Source organism: Platichthys flesus, chromosome 18 (assembly GCF_949316205.1).
Source record: "Platichthys flesus chromosome 18, fPlaFle2.1, whole genome shotgun sequence".
NCBI classification, from domain to species: domain Eukaryota; kingdom Metazoa; phylum Chordata; class Actinopteri; order Pleuronectiformes; family Pleuronectidae; genus Platichthys; species Platichthys flesus.
Window position 1 is genome coordinate 20230311 of NC_084962.1, and position 25944 is coordinate 20256254.

At 43.7% G+C, this 25944-nt stretch overlaps 1 protein-coding gene across 2 annotated transcripts in view; it reads left to right on the plus strand.

Moving 5' to 3' along the window:
• Positions 1-25944, plus strand: part of hivep2a (HIVEP zinc finger 2a) — a 69905-nt gene that overhangs the window by 12439 nt on the left and 31522 nt on the right. For both annotated transcript variants that reach the window (XM_062411193.1, XM_062411194.1), the window contains exons 3-4: positions 9102-9155; positions 22123-22189. The gene's annotated coding sequence lies outside the window, so the exon portion shown is untranslated. The remainder of the gene's footprint in view (positions 1-9101; positions 9156-22122; positions 22190-25944) is intronic.

Consider the following 25944-nt stretch of genomic DNA (forward strand, 5'->3'; position numbering starts at 1 on the left):
AAAGAGGATTCGGCCAAAAATGTCATCAAGATTAAAAAAAAATCATATCATATAATATCAATAATTATCATGATAAATGTCACATTATGTTCTGATGTGTTTATAGAGATCAACTGAATTAAATGTTAAATATGAGCAAATGATATCAGAGTTCTGAGGAAAGTGGCTCCGACCAGGATCTTGATCTCGTTTGTTCTCTGACTTGTTTATGAGGCTGATATTTATGAATGTGCGCAGATCCAAATAAAAATCAGATGAATTTAATGTGGGCTCATGAGGAGCCTGTTACATGATACACATGCTTTCTAAAAGATTTACAGTAAATGATGCCATCAAAAAAACTAAAGTGCATCCCTCCCAAATAACACGTTACAAGTGCTGAGAGCTTCTCCTCTTTTTCAATCACTCTCTTCACCTCCGCTCTATTTTTATTCTCCTCCTCTAATCTTAATCCCGTGCTGCTGTTTCTAAAATGGACATATTTTGGGGGAAGTGGGGGATTGGGCTCCTGTAGCCGCTCGGATTAGCCACTGCTACAGCAGCTAGCCATCTCCGCGGCTAACCCCGTATGCATGGCATTAAGACTGATTAGCTCCACGCTAGCTCACTCACTCTAAGGGTATTAGGGCTTAAGAGCTAGCACAGCTGGCTAGCACCTGGCGCCTGTCATACGACAGGGATTAGCACATGCTAACGACGGCCTGCGCCGAGCGCGGCCTCACGGGCGAAGACTTAGAGGGGAAGTAAATCTGACGTGACCTGAAAACACCCCCCCACTGAAATGTGTCTTTTTCAGTCTGACTCCTGTGCATTCATCAGTGTTGAAGTGTGAAGACACGATTATTATTCAGATAAAACCTGGATGAAGGAGGGAAAGGTTCTCGTCTAACACCTGCCGTTCAGAAAAGACATTAATCAACATCATGTGACGTTAACATCGACCACGAAGCTGAAGAAGAACTCCCAGTCTTCAGTTTCCTACTTTTACTCCAGTCAAAGGATTAAATGTTCATCTGTACGTTGAAACCGTCTCAGCTCTCACTGGATAAACTCTCAAATCAAAGTTTCTGCTATTTTGTTTTTAAAGATAAACTTGTTTAAAAGTTTATAAACAACTTTTAGTTTTCACCAGAGGTATTTCAAGTTAAATCCCCAAACCACTGGATTTAAAGCCCTAATTCAAAATGTTTCGCAGGGCAGACGCTTTAATCTGGATTTAGTTGCAATAGATTCCAACGGCGACTTAGAGACGTGAAATAAATGTCCGAAGAAACTTCTTAAGAAAGTTTTCATAGCTTGTTAACGTGTCGTGAAGTCTCCACGTTTGTTTTTATTGTAAAGTCAGGTTTGATCACGTGACCTGTGGAGAGTGTGGTGCTGCGTCTCGACCCGTTCGGCTCACGTACGTTTCATCTGTCAAATCAGTAAAGATTTGAAGATCCTCTAACGTGCAGCAGACTTCATCTTCAGCTTAGTTTGATTTGTGTTTATCTCCTTTTTCAAATCAAACTAAAATGATTTAATAAGTGCAGGATTATTAACACAATGTGTATTAATAAATGTTCCCGATGTTCCGTAAGTTAAGAGCTGAGCCTTTTAAATTCTTCCTCTTTTTACAAAAAGATGATAAACTGATGTTTTTCCACCATTCTCTTTCTTTTGTTCATTTCATTTGAGGCATCCCTCTCTTTTCTCCTTCTTCTGATCCTCACATGTCAGAGTTAAACTTTTCCCCTCTTTCTTTCATCTCAGTGTTGCTCTCCTTTATCCCATCCCTCCATCCATGCCTCCCTCTTCCTCCTCTTCTTCAAAGATCTGTCTCTGGATTCAATCCTCTCCTCTCTTTCATCCCTCTCTCCTCCCTGTTTGTCTCCTCTCTGATGTGCTCCTCTCCCTTCTTCTCCTCCTCCTCCTCTCCACTCTTTTTTTTTCTTCTTCTTCTTCTCCTTTTCATCTCTCTTCCCTCTCTTCTCTCCTCTCAATCTGCCATCCACCCTCTCCTTCTCTTCTCATCCTCCCTCTCCTCTCATCATTTCTGCCTCTCGTTTCTCTCCTCTATTTTTGTCTCGTCTTACATCTCTCCTCCTCCCCTTTATACCTCCTTTTTGTTACCTCCCATACACCAATTCCTTTCTTCCCTCTCTCCTCCCATCTCCCACCCTTCTCTATATATCCCTCTATCATCTTGTCGTTCCTCCTCCCAACTCTTCCTCCGCCGTCCTCACATTTGTCAACTTCCTCCCCCTGTCTCCCTCTTCCCAATCTCCTCATCCACTCCCCCGTTTCATCCTTCCTTCTTCTCCTCCTTCCCTCTCCTGTCTCACCCCCCCCCCTCTCCTCATCTCCTCTTTCATCCCCGTGCACCAAAATAAAATCAAAAAATTCAAAACAGATCCTCCTTTTCCCCTCGGCTGTCAGCTGTGGTCTCTCTTCTCTTTTCAGTCGTTTAACTGATGAGGAACGAGCAGAAATTAAATATATTCCCTGTTTGTGTTGAACATACCTGTCTGTGATGTGTGTTTTCGTGCTGTGACACACACACACACACACACACACAGTATACTGGTGTCAGTGACAGGATTTGTCTGACGACTGGCTGATATCAGACCTGTGTGTTAACTGAAGGAGGATCAGAAGCAGCTGTCAGCCGTCTGCCTGTGTGTGTTCTCTCGTTAGTCTTAATGTCATCAGTGAAATTTTGCTCCGTGGATCTAATTCCCACTGGATGTTAAGAACCGGCTGCGTTCAGCTGAGGGCCAGAAATATCTATGCAAATATATTCAGATAAGTCTAAAAATGTAAATAAGGAGATGTCCCTTCCAAACTCGTGATCGCTGTGAAGCACATTATGAGTCCACTTATGGTTTTGTGGACAGAATTGCAAACCAATTTGTAAAATGCCAACAGACGCCAGGTAGAAATGCAAATTATCTTCCATCAGCAGCTTAAAAGGCTTTAAAATGAGTCTGAAAAGGCTTCAAGATGATTCTTTTCTTTGCATGTTGACAAATGTTTTCGTGAATTGGAAGTTTAGATGAGTTTCAACTGAGCCGTGGAAAATACTTTGACTTGTCAAAGCAGGAAAAGCAGTTTATGCGTCACGCTGTAAACTTCGAGCTCCTATAACCAAAATCTCTTGAGTTCTTCATGTTTCATGGAAATCTGTCCTGTGGTTTTTGCAGAATTCTGAAATCAAACAATTTAATATCTACTTTTACAATTTAGAAATTGCAACTATGTGATTTCATATTTGTATTTGCTCCCAAAAATCCATATTAGTCCGGCTCCACCTCCTGCTCCTCCAAATATGGTTACTGCTTTAAGAAAACACAAGATGGCGCTGGACAAACTGACGAAATGTTCAAAACCGCAGCTCACAAACCAAAAAGAGCCCGTTTCTTACCTTTCGTGTTTTAATCATGTCAGCAGTGATTTCCTGTTATGATGAGTCAGAACGTTGAAGGTAAAAAGGTTCAACACGGTGCTTCGGAAAAACAAGACCTCTGCACACACACACACTCACAGGTGAAGCACACGCTTTGTTCATGCACATGTTCACACACAAAGACGCACATTCACGCAGAGGCAGACACGCTGTACATGAACCCACTCACACTCCCAGTTGGTTTTCTCCCTGCTCACCAAACCCAACACTGTAATTCATCTCCATCTCTCTCTCAGGCCGACCTCAGGCCATTAAAGGTTTCCAGTTCGGTTTGTGGGCAGAAAAGTCGGAGCTGTGGATCCGAGTGTCGGGCTGAGAGGCGGCTGTGTGGTGGCGGATCGCTACGCTATGTGTGTTGTGTTTATGTTGGGGTGTGGGTTTGTTTGGGCAGGGTGTGTGTGTGTGTGTGTGTGTGTGTGTGTGTGCAAGAGAGAGAGAGAGAGAGTTGAACTTTTGAATGTGACTGAATCTCCTCTCCTCATATCATCTCTTGTTTCCTCTTCTCTCCTTATCTCATCTTCTCATTTCTCCTCCTCTCGTCTCCTCTTGTCTCTTCTCCTCGTCTCCTCTACCCTTGTTTCCTCTCCTCGTCTCCTCTCCTCTCAGATGCCTCTCATGACCAGAGGAGTTATATTTGGCTCTTCTACTCTTCCTCCTCCTCCTCCTCTCCCTCTGTTTCTGTGTTTTACCCCTGCAAAGATGGCTTCATTAGCCACAGACCTCAGCGTGAAACACACTCACACACACACACACAAACACACACTGACACTCACACGCACATGCACACACACACGCACATGCAAACACACAATGGGCTAGAGGAGAGGATCGAGTCTGTTACATAAGAGTCTCTCTTATATAATTTGATGCATATTTGATCCTGGATGGTGCAGTGTTGATGCAGAAAACTCTATGTGTGTGTTTGTGTGTTTGTGTGTGTAGAGGAGGGGAGCCAGATTTGTACAGCTGGCCTCTCCATGCCCTCCCAAAGCTGTTGCATCACATGGAAATCTAAAGGTGAACGAGCAGTCAAAACTACACTGTGTGTGTCTTTGTGTCTGTGTGTGTGTGTGTGCAGAAATACTGAATCCAGAAAACATCCTTCTGATTTAAAGTCCTATACTTGCTAAACCTGTCTACTTCCCCTTTAGCTGCTCGTGCTCCTCCCTAATCATTACAGATTTAATAATGAAGGGTAATGCCATTTACCTGGATCGGCCTCATCAGTGCACGGCATCAGGAGTGTGCACGCTCAAGGCACGGCACCATAGTGGAGCGGGGAAAGACGTTTAACATTAGAGCTACAGCGAGTTGTTTGGAACATGTGATTTTAGATAGACGAGTGGAAGCTGAGCTGGTTAATGTATTTATTTCCCGCTCTGTAAAGGGCAGTGACGACAGACTTGTTGTCCTCGAGGTCCCTGGTTCAGATCCCAGCCTGTGGTGGCCATGTGGGGCAGCTCCCAGGTGGGAATGTGTGGAATTCCCCCTCAGAGAAACAAAGACTAAATTAAAAACAACAACAACAGATTTCCCACGCTGCTTTAATGAAGCTTTCCCGTCAAGCTTTAAGTTTCCCTCCGAGTCGGCGTCCTGATGGTAAACAACCTGTTCGGTTTTGTTTTTGCCGGGAAGGGAGGTCTGACTCATCTGCTGACTGCGACTCCTTTATTTGATTGTTTTTTCCTTCTCTTAATTTTATGGAAAAAATAAGAGCTGCAAAAACAACTTAGGGAAAAAATGAGTGAATGCAACAACAAATTAAAACAATGGAAAGTCAGATTTAGCCGAAGGTTCCGTTCATAGCTGATGGAAAACGTCAATTCACAGAGGAAATTCATTAAGGGAAAAAAAAGGCAGAAAAAAGTTGGTGTATTATTTTATATGCACTTAAACGTAGAAGAAATAAAAGAAAAGTGTGTTAATGATTTTAAAATGAGACTAAATATGTCATGTGTTAATTCATTCTCAGATTTGAGAAGCTTGATCCATCAAATTTGTTTTAATTCATATTAATTATTGACTTAAATGATTAATCAATTATCTTTTGGGGTTTAATTGGGGTCGTTAATTCATTTACCTTCTGTTTCACATCAAATTAACACAATAATCCCAATACAGATGACTTTATCAGCATTAAGAGCAATACACAAGTCATCAATTGTGTATGTACACACTCATTTGGATAGAGAGTGTGTGTGTGTGTGTCTGTCTGTCTGTCAGTCTCACGCACAGTTAAACGTTGTGTGAATCCAGCCGTGACCTGACCATCAGTTATCACCCGGTGACCAGCTCTCCGTGCTATCTGAGCTAATATCCTGCCGCTAACAGGAAGGCTGCCCTTCTGCTGACATTGGTGTAACCCCCCCCCCCCCCCCCCTGCACAGTCACTGCCAGTTAATGAGGTTGTGTAACAGTTAAACTCTTCCCTGCGTTGTTAATATCGATTAGCTCGCTCAGTCTGACGCACAACAGACACACACAGGGCGCTGGGCTGCCAGTCCATCAGCTGGCAGATCAATCAGAGCCTAATGAGATAAACGAGCTCACTAATTAGTTAACGAAGCGCTGGCTGACTGGCTGACACAAACAGAGCCGGGCTGGCAGCTTCTCCTCCTGTCGGCTCAGGGGAGAGATCCTCAACTAAATGATTCTCAATCTGATCTTAAGATGCATCATTTTGTGAAACACGATATAAAAACAACAATCAAATCAGGAAGTTGTATCATTATAGATTTGATCAGAGCTGCAGTTAGGACTGAATGCTTGATTTGCTGAAGTTCTGCATCGACTGTGGTTCTGCTGCAGATTTCATGTTTTCCAGGAGATAACACTGATGTTGATCTTAATGTTTTTATCGTCCGTTAACCCTTTAAGACCTGAGAATTAGAACTCTCTGTTAAACCTCAGCATCATTGAACACATCACTTAAAACATGAGGCGACAGAATTTACGCGTTTAACAACATTTTAATTTCTCAGCCGAATAATACACAAAATAAGGAAATGGTCCATATTTTTCTTTCTTATTCTTTTCGAGTAAGTTTTTCAGCCAATCACGATGTATTTCATTAGTCACATGTTTTGGAAATGATGACATTGCGGATGTTTGCGTCTCTTCTGGCTCTAAAGGGAGAGCAGCCTCCGGTCTTATTGGATTAATGAAACTTATTTAGCTCATTGATTCGTTTTTTATAGTTATCGTTACAACAGATTCCTCTGTGACACGCTCTTCTGTGGCAGCACACAATCAATCTGGTGACCTCAAAGAAAACTGTTATTAAAACACAGATGTAGATATTTACTTTCTTCCTCAGAGTTTATTGAGGCGATGGGTGCCACTCTCCTGTCTAAACACAAAACAGGCTTCATCCAATCAGCTTCTCACAGATTTGTTCTTTATGGTTCCAGACCAAGTTTCCTGCTGTTCCACTTCTTAAAGTACAGTAGTTTTCGAGACATTCTTTGCAGCGTGAGTTGCCATATATAGTTGGTGAGTGTAGATTTGTTTGTGCAGAGCCAAGTTAGGTGTGGTACCGTAACAATCCCGTCAGCACAATCCTGACCCAAATATGTCATTACCCTGGTATAATAGAGCGGCTCCGTCCACGTTGGACCGCTCCTGGTAAGTTGTAAATCTTGCTCCTGGATCTCCAGACAGATTCAAATGAGAATAAAAGCTTCTTTTGCTGATTTCCACACGGATCTTCGTCTCTTTCTCAGGTGGACGAAGGCACGTGAATGATGAACCGGTGCACATTACGCCCAAATTACCTTTTTTAAATGGATAAAAGCAGTTCTACTAGAATTTGCTGGAAAACGCATCAGGGAAGTGGTGCTGAGTTTGATGCCAGGGTATGTTGGAACAGATTGGACTCAGATGAGGCTGGAATTGGCTGGTACTTTGAGAAATCCATCCAGGAACTGATCCGGGCTGGAGAGGATCTTGATTCACTGTGATTCTGAACTAACACCCTCACGTTGGGTAAAGTTACTGGACAGCAGCAGTCATGTGACGCACCATTTTTTCAGCATGTAGTCGGCTCGTGAAACTGTAAAAGCAACTCACAGATTTAGGCTGGTGGGTTAGTTTGGCTCAGTCAGCTGTGATTGACAGCTCTGCCCCCTTAACCCTGACACAGGCCTAGTAGCTGTGTGTGTGTGTGTGTTCGCGTGTGTGTGTGTGTGTGGTTGCGTACTGGCGTAGTTTGCTAGTGTAACACTAAACTGGATACTCCTGATGTCTCTGGGACCAAAGTTGCTTCCCTGAAACGGACACATAGCTGGATTGTCCGTGGGGACAGCCCCGAACAATTTTAGCTTCGTGGGGCAAGCCTGAACTGGACGACACGCAGAGACAAACAGCTGAGCCGACAGACAGAAATACAAACAGATAGAGAGGGAGACAGGTGGCTGCCAAGGTCCAGCCTAAAATTAATGTAGAGCCTGGTATTGCTGATTATAATAGATTAATGTTGTATAATCAGAAGATAACTTACTGTTTTTGAGTAAAATATGCATATTTATTCTTTCCAGATTCTCTGTCCTGCTACCCAGAGATGATTATCTGGTCTTTAGGAGTCTTTTCACACTATAGACTTTCTGTCCTCATGTGTCCAGCTGACCTCCACCTCTTTGAGTCTGTATCATTCTCCTTATTATCACAGGCCTACAAATCTCCCCCTTAGAAAGATTTCACTCTCACAAACTCAAAGAGGTTTGTAATACTCGGGTCAATTATTCTGTTCTCTGATGTCGGAGTGTGTTACAGACACTTTTAAACGTCTTATCAAAAAGAAAATCTAATCTTACCTCAGGCCAATTCCAATCCACCTTGAAAGATTTGTTTTTATTGAGTTGCAAACATCCTTGAATAACTGTGGTAATATGAAATGTTCCCATGTGGTTCTAAACTACATCATAGTACAGAAACAGTACTGGTCATTCAGGAAACTCTCCTGGTGCCTTCAGACCCGACTGCTGCCTTTCACACCGAGGATCATAGGATCCACATATCATTTCTTGATCAATGCATGGAAGAGTCTGAGACTGATGACTAGTGAATTCATTCAAATTTGCTCCAATAGATGTGAAAAATTGGCCAAAATGCTACATACAGTCTTTAGGTGGGTGCCCCGTGTGAGGCTTCGGGTGATGAGCCCGATCAACGTAATTAAACTAAATCCAAAAGAAGCTGGTGCCCCTTTTCAAGTCGATCTTAATTTTCCAAAGCTGCAGAGATCAGTTTGTGAAAGTTGACTACCCAACTCCTGACTGTACTCTTGATTCTTAAGCTTTTTACAAGTGATCTTATGTTAAGAACAGTTGTGTGATTTCTAGCAAACAAAACAACCAACAACTCTCACATCCAAGGCCAAGATGTAAATCTTTTTAAATGAGCCATAAATGTACAAATTAAACGTTCTACTCCAGCTACAGGTAATAGTTCTTCTTTGAAAATGGACACAATAAAACACAGAGACATTATACAATAGCATAACCTTACAAAAAGCTCATGGGCTAGGAATCACTCAATTTAAAAACTCAAAATTACAATCTTTAAGACAAATACTGTTGAGGCTTTGTTGATGAAAACAGAAGCATAGACTCAGATTACATAAATGTTTGTCCTGATTCGCTCCTCTCTGTCTCCTCAGGGCTCAGAGTATGGGACCATGTCACAGGTGTTCCTTCCCTGGTCCAGGACTCAGGTATGTGGGATTATTGTGTTGATTTTCTGTGCTTAGTGTCGGGCATAACCTTTGTGTTTTGAGGTTTGGCTCGTTAATTTTAATGAACAGACGTTTGGGGTAAACACTTTTTTGCAATCAGCTGTCTCTGCTGTGTTTCCACTGAGGGAAGTTTACGGTAACCTTTAAGAGCTGACGTCAGCCACTGTTGTCAGCTGTACCTGCACAGCCAGCTTCTGCTCTGAGTGTGTGTGTGTGTGTGTGTGTGTGTGTGTCAGTGAGGCTGGCAGGATTGTCTTTAATGAGGGTGAACTTGAGGTATTGTGCTTTGTCTCCGTTCGGCCATGCTGCGAAGGCTGCTGGCATTCGGGTGCGTGTTTGGGTGTGCGTGTTTGTGTGTGCGTGTTGCCGTTGTTAAAAGTGGGAAGCCCCCCCACATACACTGCAAGACTTCTAATACAAGCAGCGCCTTTTCAAGTAAGTCGAGTCAAGTGTTAGTCTGTGTGTGAGAGTGTATTACCCCCAGGGGGCGACAGGTGCCTCGGGCAACATGACACCCTGTAGAGTGACATGCTGAGCGAGAGAGAGAGAGAGAGAGAGAGAGAGAGAGAGAGAGAGAGAGAGGGTGTGAAGTGATGGGTGAGGATGAGGAAAGAGGGTGAAGCGATATAGGAAGAACTGAAGAGAGATAAAACTTAAGGAAATGAGATAAACTATATGGTCACAAGTTTTGGCTCTCGCTTCCACTTCATCCCAAAGGTCCTGGATGGGTTCAGGCCTGAGCTCTGTATCTGTATTGATTTAAATGGGCCACTGCCAAACCATGAAAAGGGCACAGGTGTGTGTCCACATACTTTTGGCCATGTTGTATAAAGACACAGATAGAGATGGAGGTAGATGAAGAGGAAGAGGAAGAGAGAGACCGGGAAGCAGAGATAGTTTTCACTGCTGGAGTCAGGGACCGCTGGCCTGTGTGTGTCTGTGTGTGTTAGCATGGCCTGGTTGCGTAACACTCGACTGGATCCCCCCCTGTGGCTTAGGGGCTAAAGTGGTCCTGCTCCGTTTCTCTCACTCGATTCGCTCAAACGAAAGCTTTATTGACTTTGATAAAACATTTGAACAGTGTCAAGTAGAAGTAAACAAGATAGAAGAGAATCAACGTTCAGCTGAGAAGATACAAAATATGAACTACAGCTGCAGCTGCTGTCAAATAAAACACGAAGAAAACAATTTTTTTTGTTTTTGTGCGAGTGAGTGTCTCAGGCGTTTTTCATAGCACGCTGTTTCCCATGGTGCTTTGCTGCAGGGAATCTCTGCTGTGGAAAGAACAACTCCTTTATTTTCTCTGCTTCACTTAAGATACCGGCTGCTCTCTGTTGTCCATAGAGGTGTTAGTGTGTGTGTGTGTGTCTGTGTGTGTTCATTTGTTCGATTGTTCATTATTTTATGAGTAAGCTTGCAGGCATGCAACGAAGTGTGTCTGTTGCCATGCATTTTAAATGTTGTTATGCTTGTGGGTGCGTGTGTGTATGTCTGTGTGCGTTCGTATATGTGTTTTTATATGTCTGTGTGTGTGTAACGCTCCACATGTTGGCACTCGCAGGCGTTCTCGGTTGTTTGCATGCAGGTTCTTGTGTTTGCTTATCAGTTAACTGGCGACTGGTTTCTCTAGAATCAGAAACTTTAGTTTTGAATGTTCTGCAGAATGAGTGGGAAGGAAACGACGTGTTGAGACTATAAAACTGTCGGATGACGACCTTCCCAGGAACTTATTTAGATCCCACGCAAAAATTCAGACCTGTGCATGAGAGGGAGAACATCATGTCATGATACCTGCAGGTTAGTGCACAACTTCAGCTGCAACTTTGAGGTCTCACTATCTGCGTGGGTGGTAAAAACTTTATGGAGGACAGCATGAGCGAGAATGAGCCAAATAGGGCTTCAAATAGAGCGGCACAAAATTATACAAAGGAGCATGCTGACTTCTCATTGGCTAAATCCAACCACGACTGGCTGCTGGGTATCAAAAGTGTTAAAACAACTGTTGCTGGTTGGCATTTCCGGCTGGATCCACGTTAGGCCTCTCCCTCATGGGGGCAACTGGACCTGAGCTTCAGTATCTGGTCAGGAACCACCAGACTGAACGAGAGAGATGAGAGGGAGAAGGAAAATAAAACACTGAGAAAGAGGAATTCAAAGAGTGAAACAGACACAGATCGGTATATCAATAAATAAGGAAAGGTGGAACAACAAGGAAGGAACGGAGAGGAAGATATAGGACTAAAGAAGAAAGAGTGATACCCAGAGAGAAAAAAGTAAAAGACACAGAAACAAAAGACAAAGAAGTAAACCACATTTAAAGAGACAGAAAGTGAAACGGCAGAGAGACAAAGACTGAGACGGAGCCCGGATGGAGAGACGCTCCGAGTCATATTTAATCATCAAATATTAATCCAGTAAAGATGGAATACAGGAAATTAATATTTCCAATTAACAGAGAAGAAGAGAAGTGAGCGTAGTGGTTCGTGGCAGCTACCGAAGACAAACGTCCTCCATTCAGAGCTCTACGTTCTCTCAACGTGCTCAGATCTGAAGTCAGTTTGTTTAAATCCACAAACCATAGTTTCCTTGTTTCTGAGCTGGTTGCACTGGTCGGGGAAAAGAGGGTGTGGCTTAACAACCATGCCAACGTAAATGACAAATGGAAGTACGTGGTCGACCGTTACACAATTTGAAATCTTCTTTCCTTATATAAATGCAGCATATAGATCATTGTTTATTACGCATTCACATTATATTTTGTAAGTTTTCACTTTCCTGCTGAGGGGATGTGAACATGACACGACAACATTAGATAACAAGCGCTGTCAGAGCTGCAGCTGCCGAGCGTTAGCACTGTTTCATCTGGTTGAAATATTATCAGTATAATAATATTACATACAAATACAAAAAAGTGGGGAGAGGGGGTTTGGTCTCTTTCTTTTTTTTTAAATAAACTCCGCCCTCATGCTGAGTGATCCTAACAAGGCGGATTATATATTTTCAGACTGAGAGCAATCCAGATATGATCAAGTATTTATGTAAGCTGCACTCTCACTGCTCAGATACATGCAGAGCCTTGGACTCAACAGCTGTTTCGTAACCAGCAGTGTGTGTGTGTGTGTGTGTGCGTGTGTGTGGACATTAATGAATCTTTGTTGTGTGATAGCAGAGAGTCAACACAAGAAGCTCTGGAGCTTCAGTTAATGCTGAGGAGTGAACAGACATATATTTGACCTCCTCACAAAACGACATGTCTGTTGTTTAATGTTTACAAACGTCTGTTTACTTCTTTATAGACTAATTTGATCCGTAACCATGTGGATTTGTGCCGATACCGATATCAAAGGGTTTTATAATCCCTGGAAAAGTTTACGATATGTCCCTCCTCCTCCGATTGGCCCTATCGTCAAAGCCCCGCCCCCAAAACACAAGACCGTACGCTGACTGAGAAACTGACGGAAGACGAGTTTCCATGACTCGATCGCTAACGTGTCATTATCGACACCCAATCATTTTAATGAGTCTGAGTGACATGGTTTGTGTTTATTAAAGTTCTGCGAGGACGGAACAATTTATTTTTTCTTTGTCAAGTTGTTCATGTTAAGCTGTCGTGAGAGAAGAGGAAGAAGTGTTTCAGAAACAAATTGAGAAGTTATAAATGACTATAAAGAAAAAGAAAACACAACCATATACACCAATAACAACAATTAATATAAATACAAACTCTTGTATCGATTGTTTACTCTTTAAATGAAAAAAGTAATCTATCTATCTATCTATCTTTAAGGCTGTAGTTCATAGATGTAGAATCATATCGGTCGATATTTTCCACCAATCGAAGGCATCGATAAAAATACTTTTTCTTCTGAAGTTAAACAGTAGAGGGAGTATTTATAGCTGCAGGCTGCACGTGTACATCATTTATGACACTGTGTATATGTGAGTACGGACATACATAATACATAGTGTGTACATCAGAGTTTAACCAGGCACAAGCTGCATAGCAATGAGGTTTGCAAACACACACACACACACACACACATACACACACACACACACACACACACACACACACACACATACACACACACACACACACAGTGAGTGTATAGACACAGGGGTCATTTCTAAGTCTGTATATGCGTCTCCTCCTGCTCCTGTGTGATCACATCCCTGCTCAGAGGTGGAAGAAGCATTAAGTTCATTTACTGGTAAAATATTCAATATCAATAATGAAGCTGCACCAATTAACACACACTCATAGAAATCAATGATAATTAAATGTTTTGGGTTCTTCTCTTACTCCACATCCTTCAAACAAGTATCATGGAAATCCGTCCTCTCACCTATTCTGCACATAAATGTGTAGTGTAAACAGTATATATATATGTACAGTATAAGTGTGTGTTTGTGTATGTGTGTGTACGAGTCCTTGCAGAAGTGCCGTGTGTGTTGTCCCGGCACCTCCCCCCCAGCCGGGGCCCCTCCATCTATTTCTGGCTCTGCGTCATGCCTGGGCTTTACTCCTGTGGCAAGAGGAGTGTTTCTCTAGGGCTCCCACTCTGCTACACACACACACACACACACACACACACAAGCACCTTCCGTCAGACACACACACTCACACACACACACACAGGGCTGTCTGCCTGGTGAACAAGTGAGCACACTCAGATGTAAACACAGAGTGGAGGACGGACGGAGGAGCGGATGGGTGGATGAATGGGAGGCTGCTGACGGACTGGACATCATGGGAGTTCAAACTTGAGTGTGTGTATGTGTGTTTGTGTGTCTGTGTGTGTGTGACAGAGTAAAACAGAGAGTGTGAAAGTGTGTGTGTGAGGGTCGGCCGGTAGAAAACGGAGAAATGCTTTCGATGACAGAGAGAGAGAGAGAGAGCTGGCCAGGTTGGTTCACAGTCTATCTATCTATCTATCTATCTATCTATCTATCTGTCTGTATCTGTGTCTTCTTCCTCTCTTTCTGTTCCTCAGTCTGTTCAGGGGGGGCTCTTCTGTGTGTCTGTGTGTGATTATATGTGTGTGTGTGTGTGTGTGTAGTTTGTTGCAACCAGGCAGGGGGGATGTCCTCGTCTGCTGTTGTCCTGGCGATGCAGCAGCCGTGAGTGACAGTGTGTGGTTAATCATGTTAACTGTAAATCATGTGTGTGTGTGTGTGTGACAAGGGTGACAGTGACATGAACCACTTCATTATCTATCTATCTATCTATCGCTCTATTACATTACATGTCATTTAGCTGACGCCTTTATCCAAAGCGACTTACATTTTATAGAACACTCATCATTTTATGAGGGGCCATCTAGGGGTTCAGTATCTTGCCAAGGATACTTAGGCATGCAGATGGGATAGAGTGGGATTCGAACCGGCGACCTTCATGTTGCAGAGCACCCGCTCTATCCCCTAGGCCACGCTCTCCCCTATCTATCTATCTCTCTATCTATCTCTCTATCTATCTCTCTATCTCTCTATCTATCTCTCTATCTCTCTATCTATCTATCTATCTATCTATCTATATATCTATCTATCTATCTCTCTATCTCTCTATCTCTCTATCTCTCCTAGGGCACTGTTGTTAATGGACACACTCACAAACACACACTGGACAGCTGACTGTCTCACACTGTGGTGTCAGTTCCCTCCATTAACCGAGGAGTGACACACACACACACACACACACACACACACTGACACACACAATCACTCACACACACAGAGTGATTTACAAGAAAACAGGTTGAACTCAGTGTGAGTGTGTGTTTGTGTTTATGTTTCATGTCTCCCTCGCTGCTGGGACCTTCCTTGCATAACAAGTTACTCTAGTGTACACATGCACTCGCACACACACACACACAGACACACACACACACACACACACACAGTTGCGATTTCAGCGACCTTGGGAGCATTTTCTCGTCTTGTTTTTCTTCCGGTTTTTACGTTCATTCTTCTTATTTTTTTAAATTTCTTTCAGCTCTTCTTAACTTTTGCTTTTTCATTTGATTCTTTCTCTTTTTCTTTTCTTTTCCTTCACCTGCATCCCCCCTTTCCTCTCGTCTTTGCTTCCTCTCCTGTGTTTCTCCTCACATCTTTCTACTTTGTCTCTCTCATAACTTTTGAGCCTTAGAAATACTTTTATTTTGAAACTATACTTACTCCTTGATTGCCCTCCATTTAATTTCCTCTTGTCATTCAATCATCCATCACCTCTGACCTTTTATTTTTATGCTTTATTATAAGACTTTTGTTGGTACTGTGGATTCTGTGACAGACGGAGAGAAAGAGACGATGGAAAGAGTGCAGCCGTCTGTGAGGTTCTCTGGAAAAAGACTGAGAGACAGTTCTGTAAACACTGTCGATGGAAAAGACAAATAAAGTGACACACAGACAAAAACATGAGACAGGCCGTCATGCAGACAGACACAGAGAGAGGAAGTCAGGGAGATCTGAAGCAGGCAGAGAGACAAGTCCACGCTCAGATGGACAAGTAGGAAATGTGGAAAAAGATCTAGAGACAGAAATATGAGCAGAGAGGAAGAGAGACAAACAGAAAGACATCCAGACGAGAGATGAGACTGGTAGAGAAACAAGGAGTCTGACAGACGAGTGGACGGACAGATGGACAGATGGACAGAGGACAGAGGAGAGGACGTATAGAGAGAGAGACAGACGGAGACAGACAGTCCCTGCAGTCGTCCCTGAGAGAAGCGTAGGAAGTCCTGCTGGTCGGCCAAGTGTGTTAAACCATTTTTCCATTCACAAATTCTCAGACAGTGAAGTGTGCTGCTTCTGTCCCTGGTATGCACACGTTTGTGTGTGTTTACGTGCACATGTGTGTGTGTTTACGTGCACGGGCTGTGTGATGCTCTGGAGTCAGATGAGTTGTGTCTCAGACCTCAGTCCATCTCCAGAGTCGCGGCTAAACAACCGGATTCCTTTGGACCGCGATGAATTACATGTCAGTTGTTTTATCTTCATTAGCTGCAGCTGCTACTGCACAAATAACAACAACTGACAACACAGACATAAACAACAACATATTTCTTTGTCTCCATCTTGAATGGAGGTCAAAGGTCAAGGTCAGTGGGTTGTCACAGATTTATTCACCAGACGGGACAAAATACACTGAAGAAATGTGAACGAATCCTTTAGTTGTTTGGACAAAGTGTGACGCAACGTTAATTTTTATATTTCATGTGATTCACGTCTCAAACTCAAAAACTTTATATTAATCCTCCTTTTCTACCAAAGAGCAGCTCAGTGTTTTGTACTGTTTTTGTAAGTTGTTTACATAATATGCAAACAAATAATTTCAATACTGTTTGCAATGCACTGAAGAAACTTCTCCCTCCCCCCCCCCACTGAACATCAGACAGTGTCACTGTTGTGTCACTGAGCTGAAGTCCGGTCGGTAACAAATGAACCTGTGTCAGAATGTAAATCAGCTCGTAACCAACCAGGAAGCACGCTGTGTTATAATCAATGTTCATACTACTAGTGTCATGTTTTTAAAGATTGTTAGTAAGTCAAGGTTCCGCTCAGGGTCCTGGTCAGTCAGTTGCTTTGTCCGTTGGTTTGTTGGTCGGTTGCAAATCCAGGAAGATCTTTTTAAATCTCTTTCCTAAAGATGGCAAGATGTTTGCAGTTTGTGTTTCTTGTCATTTTCACTGACTTCTCAAAGAGGGAACGGAAATCTGAATTCAGTTTTTCCTTTTTCTTGAATATTCTGCTGATGTTCAGGTTTAATCGTCTTAATTTGGTGTCAGCGCTTTAAGTTCATTTCATTTTCTGGATAAATTCTGTGATCAGATTTTCTTATAAATGTGAAAGATGTTTAATCAAGAGTTTAAAAGACTCACTTCCATTTGATTATTTGATGTAACCTGATCAAATGGATCTGTAAAATCTGCCTTTTGCGTCGCTTGTTTTCTTCTTCCTCTTTGACACGTATCCAACTTTCCATCTGACCTACATTACTGAACACAAGCTTCCGCTGTCTTTAACACACACACACACACACACACACACACACACACACACCTGAGGAGGACAGCTGGCTGTAACGCCTTGACGTCCATTTTTCTCTACATTCATCTCTTGCTCTCGCTGCAGGTATAAGCCCCTTTTACCTTCTGTGCTACAGACGCTGCCAGGACCTCACACACACATAGAGACACACACAGACACACAAACACACACATACACACACACACACACAGACACACACACACACAGCAGGTAGTGGCAGCATATCATGGTCACCTGGCAAACAGAGCTTCATGATGGAGTGATGACAGAAGAGGAAGAGATGCATATGGAGGGAGGGAGGAAGGAGGGATGAAACAGAATGGAAGGAGGGATGCAGGTGGATGGAAGGAGGGAAATAGAAAAGTGAAGAGGGGATGTTGGAGGTAAAGAATGAGAGATGGGATTAAAAGAGCGATCAAAGACTAATGAAGCGACGGTGCGAGGGAGTCGGGGGAGGGGGGCGGAGGAGGGGAGGAAAAGGGCAGAGGAGTTATGGGGAGCGAAGGAGGCAGAGAATGAAGGGATGACCGGGAATGGGAGTGAGTGATCAGAAGGAGTCACGGGCGGAGTGATTGAGGGAGAAACAGATGGAAGGTGACGGGACGGAAAGATGGAGGAAGAAAGGAAAACACGATGTGGAGGGAGAAGTGAAATAAGGAGCAGATGGACGAGTGGATGAATCGGAGAGAGAGAGAGAGTGATAGAGGCAGAAATGGAGGGATGATGACGTGAGGGTAAAAGTGACTGAAGAATTGAGGAGTGAAGGAGCTACAGATGAAGGGAGGGCAGGAAGATGGAGTGATAGAAAGTCAAGAAATACTTAATACTAATATTTCCTCATATCAGATGAAAAGGTTTTCACTTAAATCTGACGGGACATTTTTTACAGTGTGAGAAACGTGTGAGTGATGAGGAGGAGAAAACGAGGGGAGGAAGATCCGGCAGATGAAAGGACGATGGGAGATGAAAGTAAAGTTGAACGAAGGATCAAAGGTTAGAAGAAGAGGAGCAGAATGCTGAGGGATGAGCAGAAGAGGAATTGTTTCTTATCACTTTAGGATCAAATATGTTCTACTCCTCTTTTCTCCGACATTCCTCATCCATCCCTCGCACGTTGACTCCGTTATTAATCTTTTCTGTTTTGCTCTCGCTCGTCTCCTCCTCCCATCTTTGTCTCTTCCTCTCTCCCATTCGTCTTCTCCTCTCCTGTATTTCTTTGTCCTCTTCCTGCTCCTTTTTATTTCCGTGGAGCTATTCTACACTTTCTTAATCCACCTCACTCCTTTTCCCGCTCTCTTGACTTTCGGCTCTGCTCTTTTCTTATCCCTTCATCTGAATCCAGCTGTAACTGCCCCGGCACGTTGCAGCAACATGTTCAGACACTGCAGACGCTCCTTCCTCCTCTGGCTCGTCCTCCACCTCTTCCTCCTCTGCCTCCTCTGGCTTGTCCTCCTCCTCTTCCTCACAGGGCCAAACCTGAGGAACACAGCAAAGAGGCCGGCCGCTGCGCAGACATGGAAACTTAGAGGAGCTAACGGTTTTCCTTCTGCCAAACTCTCTCTGTCTCTCTGTCTGCTCTCTGGAAACTCAGTGTGTGAGTGTGTGAGTGTGTGTGTGTGTGTCTGTGTGTGTGTCTGTGTGTGTGTCTGTGTGTATGGGGTTGGAATGTGGAGGCTTGTAAGTCACCTCTGATTTTCCGCTCCCGCTGGGACACATCCCATTATCAGTTTTATATGAAACTAGGAAATTCCTCTGCGGCCTGTGTGTGCGTTTGTGTGTGTGTTTGTGTGTGTGTGTGTGTGTGTGTGTGTGTGTGTGTGTGTGTGTGTGTGTGTGTGTGTGTGTGTGTGTGTGTGTGTGTGTGTGTGTGTGTGTGTGTGTGTGAAGTCTAAAGCGGCAAAGCTACATGTGTTCATGTGTGTGTTTGTGTCAGGTGGGAGGTTATGCGTGTGTGTGTGTGTGTGTGTGTGTGTGTGTGTGTGTGTGTGTGTGTGTGTTGTCGAGCTTCATAATGAGCAGCTTAACAGTGGAATAAAAACTTCTCCTCCTCCTCTTCGCTGCCTCACGACCATAAAACTCCCAAAATGCCACTCTGACATTTTTCCGTCCGAGCGCGGCAGCAGCGAAACGACCTCTGAGGAACTCGACAGGAAGTTTTTTGTTTGTTTAGAAACTTTTGCATCTGTTTGTTGGTTTTCAATAAGTGCGTGAATATTTTTAAGTATATTTTTTATTTGCCCTCCCGTTTTGTTTCAATCCATTTCATGCACAAGCTGTGTGTGTATCCTGAAAGTGAAGCCTGGGCATCTGGATCTCCCCCTGGTGGCTGGCTGCAGTATAGGTCATAAAACCTCGCCTCCTCCACGTTAGCAGATGGGACACGAACCAAACAAAAGAAAAAGTATCTGATGGTTTCACGAGGATTATGTGAAACCATCACATGACGTGAGATTTTCACTGAACTGATTTGTTGATAAAAGAATCGATGGGAGTTTGATGATTGTCTCAATGGGACAGATTCAAAGTGATTGTGTGTTTCTCTGGAAACTGGTTTCTTGAGGCTGTCAGTGGTGGAGCTGCAGTGTTTCTATGGGAGGTGGTTGGTGGTGTGTTGGTTTCCTGGGACCCAGCTGGGAGGAGCAGAGGAGATACAGGAGCAGGACGAGGATGCAAACAGAAACATCAGTCGTCCTCGGGTTCACTGCAGGAGAGAGAAAGAGAAAAGGGAAGAGATGAGAATAGAATCCCAGTTCTCCCACAGCCGGAGGCCGTTTGACTTCCCAGGCGTCAGTGAACGGAAAATCAACAGAGGAATATTCCACAAGTCTTTGTTTTCCGGCTCGGCCTCGAGTGTCTCGGCTGCACCTTGATCTCTGCGTCTCGTGGAAAGATGTCGAATTCCTCATCAGCAGGAATTAATCACATGACCACATGGTTTTAATGGTTTGTCTGAAGGGCGAGCGAGGGATCAGGAGGAGAGAGACAGAGATGGTTCACGAGGATCGTTAATATGTCCCACAGAAAAATCTGTTTCCTCTCGTTTAACAAAGATTTTTCCTTTTGTTCAATAAGTTTTGGTTTGAACTGTGGAGATTTTTCACTTTTTTCAGAAACTTAACAATCGTCTCAGCTGATAAATCAGGAAAATAAATGGCAAATGAATCCATGATGAAAGTAATTATTGAATACTCATATAAAAGTATTTTAAATGGTGCTTCACACGTTACAAAATACAAATACTCGCATGTACGCTCATTACAAAAGTACAAAAATAAGATTTAGTTTTATTACTTCATTTAATACTGTTTGTCCTTATTCTACCTCAATCAAATTTTTTATGTTTTATTTAATACTTTCAATGAAGATCATTTTATGTGAAAGTAAATTAAGTATTGAAGATGTTATTGAGTTTTCTTTAAATTATTAATAGATGAAATGGATTCACGACAATAAATCATGAGCTTCAACAGTAGCCCTCACCTTGTAGGTCAAAGGTCAGCTGACCTTGAAGAGAAGAGTGGTTTCCTCCTGATGATGATCAGCAGCTTCCAGGTTCTGATCACTGACTCAGAACTGACTCACGGGTCAAACATGACGAGGAGCCAAGCATGATCAAGTTGTTTGGAACAAACCAATTCAAAAATGGGGCATCACGGAACAGCTGTGCGACTTTATTTTCCTCTTAGGAAAACAAACACACACACAGACACACACACACACACACACACACACACTCACACACACACACACACTGTTTTGACAGACATGAAACAGAAAATCAGGGTCATAGTTTTTCCAGACCAGAGCAAAAGGAAGACTGGAGGAAAAATCTGATCTCAAAACAGTCGTCCCTCTGTGTGTGTGTGTGTGTGTGTGTGTGTGTGTGTTTGAGTGCGTGTGCATGTGTTTGTGTGTGTTTTGTGACGGACGACGATTTCGATGATTTGAAGGAACTTTCCTGCTTGTGAGTTTTCTCTCTCTCTCTCTCTCTCTCTCTCTCTCTTTCTCTCTCTCTCTCTCCCCTTTGTCTCTCACCCTTCTATATCTCATTCTCTTCCCCTTCCTCTCTCTCTCTTTCTCTCTCTCTTTCCACTCTGCCTCTCTTTTCATTGTCCTCTCCTCCCTCATTCTCTCTCTCTCTTCCTTCCCCTCTCTCACCCCTCTCTGTCTGTCCACCCCTCCGCTCCTTCTCCTCCACTGTTTGACTCATCCCTTTTTTCTTTTCTCCCCCTTCTCCCTCCCATCTCTCTTTTGCCTCCTCTCTTCCCTTCTTCTAACTTTCTGTTCCTCCTTCCTTCTTTACTTCCACTCCCCCTTCTGTCCCATCTTTCCTTTCCACCTCCTCCCTTCTCCTCCCATTTCGATTGCTCCCTACCATTCTCGCCCTCCCTCTGTTTTACCGCTTCCCTCCGTCTCTCTTTTCTTTTCGTTAAGAAAACACTTATTGTGTTTCTCCTTGTGTGTGTGTGTGTGTGTGTGTGTGTGTGTGTGTGTGTGTGTAATTGTAAAAAGTGAGGATGAGGGGGAGGGTTCAGTATCACACCCCCAGTGACCACTTCCTCCACCACATCCTGTTTATTTCCTGTTGCGATAGTGACTGTGCTTCCTCAGAAACACACACACACACACACACAGACACACACACCAAACACTTGATGTGGATAGTAAAGTCCCAGTAACTCATAGAGTACTTGATTAAATGTACTTTAGTAACTTTGGCTGAAACTGTGTAATCTTCTGGAATTCACCATGTTTAAATCGTATAATATATTATATGATTTAAACTATCTGTATTAGTTATGTTGTGTTTTTATGGAGGTTTGAGTTGAGGTCGGCTCTAATGACTTGTCTGTGTTTTGTGTTTTTCACTCACTCACTCTCTCTCTCATGTTTTTTGCAGGACGGCCTTGTGAGCCCACATCCATGGACTCGAGCTGAAATCCACCTGAGCACGTGCAGACCTGCAGGTAAGCTGCCCCCCCCCCCCCCCGCTCCAGTTCCAGATCAAACTGTGGAGCTGCTGGTCCCAGTTCAGCCGCTGTTGTTGAATATGTAGAAATCAGGTCACTGGGGTGTTTCAGCTCATTGTGGCCTCAACCTGCAGAATGTGTAGTTATTGTCTTTTTGTTGCTGGTGGTGGTGAACTGGTTTTTTCAGTGTATTTCTGATGGAGTTGCTGATTTGGCTTCTTGTTGTCACAGGATGTGTTGTTGTACATGTCGGTTTCCCTGCTGTGGTGCACCCGCTCACACGGGCGTCCCCGGTTCTGTAGTTCATCACGAGCAGGTTTTCAGAGTCGTGTCTCGAGGACGACTGCAGCCTCCAGGGTTCTGAAAAGAGAATTCCTTTAATCGAAATAGTTACTGCAGGAGAGGACAGAATTTCAATGTGACCACAAATGGACGAATACAGCTGTAAAACAGACACACACACACACACTCACGCACAGACACACTCACGCACACACACACACGCAATCACGCACACACACACACACATTCACACACACACACATACACACTCACACACACACACACACACACACACACACACACACACGCACAAACACACACACACATTCCAGGGAACTAATCACCCTCAGGCGATGTGAGCAACTCTGAGGATTCTGGTTTGACGCAGTCTTTGTGGTTATGGGACAGAAAACGTTGTTAGAAAGCTGTAACTGAATTAAGTACGTGCCCTAAAACACACACCCACACACACACACACACAGTGATACAAACTAGTGGTACGAGCCAAAATATAAAAAGATATCAAGAAAATCTGATTAGGGCAGCAGTACATTTTGCAACGAGAAGATGTATCATGTTTCGCTTTGGAGAAGTTTGAGTTTGTGATGATGTCCTAGTGCAGCATGATAACACACACACACACACACACACACAAACACACACACCCTGGCATTCAGCAGCCTGCTCTGTGCCAAGGTTCTGAAATAATTTGCCTGCACTCGCCTTTCAACAATTCTTGTTTGCTGCTTTGCCTCCATTCAAGCCGAGACACGACTCGCAGGAGATAAAAATAGAACCTCGCTGACCCCCCCCCCCCCCCGGTGTGAAATGTGTCTTTTATCAACACAACCCAGGCTCACAACGAGGCTACATGTTCATAAACACGGGATCAAATGAAACAATAGACAGAAATTATTCACCAGTGAAATGAGTTGGTTTCCTGCCCCTGTCCAGTGTCAAACTGGTTGAATATGCCCCCCCCCCAGATTGACAGAGACTCCTCCCCCGAGGCGACTCGGTGCTCGGTGCATCATCGGTGAAACATCCCGCTCTCTGTTTGTCCCCCACCCCCCTCCCCTTCCCCCCCGTGCACGGCAGCGACACAAAGTGGAAATACATGTTTGCATGCGGAGAGAAGCAGGAAACACACGCCACGCAAACAGGTGGCAAACAGCTGGGGTGGTAACTTCAAACTGGCTGCGAGCTTTGGAAATACTAACTCATGAACAGCAGCAGATTGTTGTGCAGACGTATGTGATGAAAACTGCTGTGTGAGCTTTTTACAGGACGACACTTCTGTCTGCTAACTCCAGAGATCTCTGTCCAGAGCTTCTCGTCTTCAGGTGCACGTTCATGTTTAATAAGACTCAATGAAAGTAGAGTCTTCAGTCACGATCGAGTTTATTTAAAAACCTGTTTTATAAAAGTAAGGAAACAAAATGATAAAGATCTGACGTAGTAATATTCAGACTTCACTTCTGAAAGTTTGACGTCACATCTGCTATTATGCATGGAACAAAATAGTACAAACTTATAATTACAGTTTTCATTTTGTTCGTGATACAACCTGACATGTACTTTATCTCCAAGAGGCTAAAAGTCTTATTAGCAGCTTCTGAAGTTTGCACGTTAACCAACAAGCCTCAGATCCACTGAAGCATCTCTTTACTTTCAGAGAGCATAAAGATTAACCTTTTGTGTAGCTTACACACTCACACACACAAACACACACACACACACACACATTGGTCAAACATGATGTAATCAACTTCTGTTTTCTGTGGTAACGATGAGGAGGGAGTTTTCCTCCCGTGTGTTTGTGTCTGTGATTTGGATCCTGACTCACACGGTGGAGAAGTCTCTTCTTCAGACCCACACGGTGGAGAAGTCTCTTCTTCAGATCCACACGGTGGAGAAGTCTCTTCTTCAGGACCTGAGACCAAACGTCTCAGGTCAGGACGTTCGATGTTGATCTGTTGTTTGCGGAGGTGATGAACTTTGACCCCTAACTTCCCGTTATCAGCCTATTGTAACGATTCCTGACGCACATAAAACAATCTGATATTTCACAAGTTTCAAATGATCCGAAACTCTCAGGTTTCACGTCATCTCGTGATCCGGTCCCGGGTTTAGATTTAACTTCTGTTATTGCACGCTGGTGAAAACAGGAATTAATGGCCGTGCAGCTGAGGCAGATTCTGGCAGGAGACCTTCATCTTCATCATCATTACCTCCGAGCCTGGACTCCCGAGATGTATATGGTTTCAGCACCAGCATGTAGTAATCATAATTTCATACCACTAATATCACTTTGGCTTTGTGGTTTGCACAACAGCAGAAAATAACGTTTCTGAATGTGCATTTCACTTTTTCCATGAGGTAACGGACAAATCTGTAAACACAGCGGGTAGCTATTCTACTTTAAACATATTTGTGGACATTTTTAGAGAGTGAGGGCTTCTGGGAGTTAACCTGGCCTGACTTGGTTTGAGCGTTTGGCTAAAGGTTGAGTTGAGGTATGAAAACACAACGGCCACACAGCTGCAAAACTATTTGTTTCTCCCTCTGTCCATTCTCCGTCTGGCATTTTGTGTGCTTTTATTTTGAAATCGGAGATTCTTGAAAAGTACTTATATTCTCTGAGTGTGTGTGTTTGCTCTCCGCTCTCACTCTACTCGGTTTCATTCAAACATCCATCACTGGCACGACTGTCCCTGCTGTGTTGCCAAAGCAATAAAATGCATTACAATTTGGAACTGGTGTCTGTGTGTGTGTGTGTGTATGTGTGTGTGTGTGTGTATTTCCCATCAGCCCTGGTCATCTTCACCCAGCCCTTTCCCAGAATCCACCGCTGACTCACTTGAAACAAATCACGAGTCAGCTGTTTGCCTTCAAAAATGTATGCAGACAAAAGCGAGAGAGCTCCCTTCTGTAATTAAAACAAACACAACGTCCTGTGCCGCGCAGCCACAGCTGGTCACACCTGTCGAGCGCACACCTGCACAACTGGAAAGACCACAATCTCAACTTTCCTGCTTTGTGTTAGTAAGGTGTTGTGTAGAGTGAAGAGAAAAGACGTGGTGTAAAGTTCCCTGAAGAAAAAAACCTAGATTACAACATTTTATTGGGGAAAATCCTCCCGCATATAAAAAATAGTTTTTTCAAGGCTCCTCTGGACGACACCTGAAACAGGAAGTGGCCGGCAGCGTCGCACACCATCACAATTATCAACACTCAGCGTGTGTAAAACCCCAGATTCCAGCACATAGACACACCCTGACAGAAGGACACCGGGTCACATGGTTTAGATCCTGTCTGGTCGTTGATGGCGGTTTGTTTTTGTGATGCAACACGTCAGGATCCAACAGGAGTGTCTGTGGTTTGTGGTTTGTGGTTTTGAATCTCAATGAGTCTCTGCCGTGGATCACAACTCAGAATCAACGTCTCACAGAAACCTGAAGTGTAGAATC